Source organism: Camponotus vicinus, unplaced genomic scaffold (genome assembly GCF_025532165.1).
Source record: "Camponotus vicinus isolate PSW18456_S1 unplaced genomic scaffold, iyCamVici1.0 SCAF_3, whole genome shotgun sequence".
Taxonomy (NCBI): Eukaryota; Metazoa; Arthropoda; class Insecta; order Hymenoptera; family Formicidae; genus Camponotus; species Camponotus vicinus.
In genome coordinates, this window is record NW_028141967.1 from 1,734,050 (window position 1) to 1,736,672 (window position 2,623).

A 2,623-nucleotide genomic window follows, 5' to 3' on the forward strand; every position below is an offset into this window, starting at 1 on the left:
ACAATATAAAATTCATTTATAATAATGCTCACAAAATGCAATTAATATTTAAAAAAATTTTTATCGCGCGGAATTTTATATCCCATGTGTAAAATAATAAGCAGATAAACACGTATGGAAAAATTTTATAAATTTTTGAAACCGTTTTTTAAATAGAAAATTTTATATGACTTTTATAAAAATCTTTCTCTTTAATTCATTTAAATAATAAGATCGAATTATTGTTCGTTTATAACAAGTTAACGATTTATAACAATTAACATATAAATAATAGATATTCACCATCAGGTTGCTCCGCCGATGTAAGATGCCTCTCCCAGGCCTCCTCCTCCTCTCATGTTGTTGGCGCGCGATAACGACACTCCCGCACTCGCGAGCGATATTTTTATATCGCTATTTCCGCTATTTTACGCGCGATACTTAACGGTGTCCGCACTATTTCGGTACAATAAAAAATTTTCTATTTGATCGCGCGATGTATATACTTAATATGTATATACTTTGAACGGCACTCCCGGTTTCGGTACGAGCGAAAATCCCATTTCACTTACGAGAATCAGCTTCGAGTCAACAGGTCGGGAATGCAACGATACAACGAGCAAGGACTAAGCCCAAACCGGAAAAAAGACGAAGCGATTAACGGAAATAGAGGAAAATGAAGTTCACCAACTCTTTTTCGCGCATAATTATCCTATCTCGTATCGAACCTGGACCCGCTAAACACGATTTCAGGTGCTCCGCCCGGACATATTATGCCTCCCGCGGTTGCTATATGCTACACCAGGCTAGTAGACGGCAAAAGAAGAGGATACCCACATTTTTTAAATGCTAACATTCAGCAATTTAGAAAATGGGGAGGCAACCCCTTTTACCGAGCGAAAATCGTGCCTAGGGGAATCCACTCGACTCCTCGACAGGGTTAACACACGCAGTGCGTATGGCTGTAGACGAGCAAAGAGAAGGGACCCATTGACGACCATTCCGAGCAATCGATCAAGTTCTAACTAATTCGGGCCGAATCACTTGACGAAGCACGAAGCACGAAGCGCGAGTGTACGTTGTATAGTAACGTGTGCAAACTCGAAACATCCCAGTTAGTTGGCATCGGAAGTAGAGACTCGTGACAATAAATGAAATTGGGATTTTATATGAAAAAGTCCAAAAGTTCCGCGAAAACGCGACAACGCGAGAATACTGCAACGCGAAAACGCGGTAACGAAGCGCTTGCCGTCCGCGGCACGTTGACGGCACCGACGACGCGAAAGGGTACTTAGCTTCCCATTCAGGCACCTTAAAATTTATCATAAATAGAAAAATTTAAGATAAACCTCAAGGCACCATCCAAGTACTAAGCCCTCCCACCGCGACAAGGTGTACCCCATGGGAGGGTTATATTATATATAATTTTATATATAATATAATACATAATTTGAAATTTATTTTGTAATATAGTACATAAATTTAAATTCGCAAATATAAATAATAAATAAAAATATAAAAGATAAAAGAAAATCTATTATATAAAGCAATGTTCAAAATAATTGATTTTAAAACTAATTATTTTTAAAACTAATTATTATATTTTAATATTATAAATTTCGTAATTACAAAATAATTTATATTTCTTAGATATAAACTTTTAGAAATATGATAAATAAAAAAATTTCTATTTTTTTTATACATGAAATATTTAAATAAATATATTAATATGAAATGTTTTATAAAATATAAGAAGTAACTGAAAATATTAATTAATAAAAAATTTTATAAATGTTTTATAAATATTTTAAAATAAAATGGAATATTTTTTTCGGCATACGCTGACGTTCGTGCACTCGTAAATAATAACGCGATTTAAGGTGCACAAGAATTTTAATAAACCGCGAGTAACATACAAGAATTCAGAATAATCGTAAAATGGATCACAAATAGACGCGCGTCCGCACAGCTTGACAGCTGGGCTCAGATTCTTTGACAGTCGTTGTTTATAACAATATCTTGACATCGCGCGCGGAAACGACCTTCTTCGAAAGAATTCAACGGGTGACGAATACAGCGGGACGGGACGCGGGGACGCAACAATATAACAAATAATGAATGTGATAAATAATTTATATTAATGACTTACATCATATTTCATTGGTCCATCCATTTCCAAAATCTCCTTTTTTTTTTGCTTTCTTCGCTTTTTCCTCGTGGCACTTCAATCCTCGTTGCACTCATTTGAATTCCTCGTTGCACTTACATTCATTCACGAAAAGTTCCTCGTTGCACTTGCAATTGTGTTCAGAGAAAGAATTTGATAATATATGATACGTCTCACATCACTACTCAAGGTATTCACTGCTCAAGAGCCACTGAGCGAATGATCGTAAGTCAGAAACATTACCGCGGTACTGTTTATATCGCCAAGGTTGACTATGTAAAGAAAGAATTTGATAATATGTGAAACGTCTCTCACGTCACTACTCAAGATCACTGTGCGAATGATAATAAAGCCGTGTAACATATTAACAATAGCGCGATACTGTTTATCAAGGTCGAACACGGTGTTATTGATAATTCTCTCGTTGCCGAAATATTTTCTGTATTATAAAATATTCGTGCGCGGAATATTAAATTA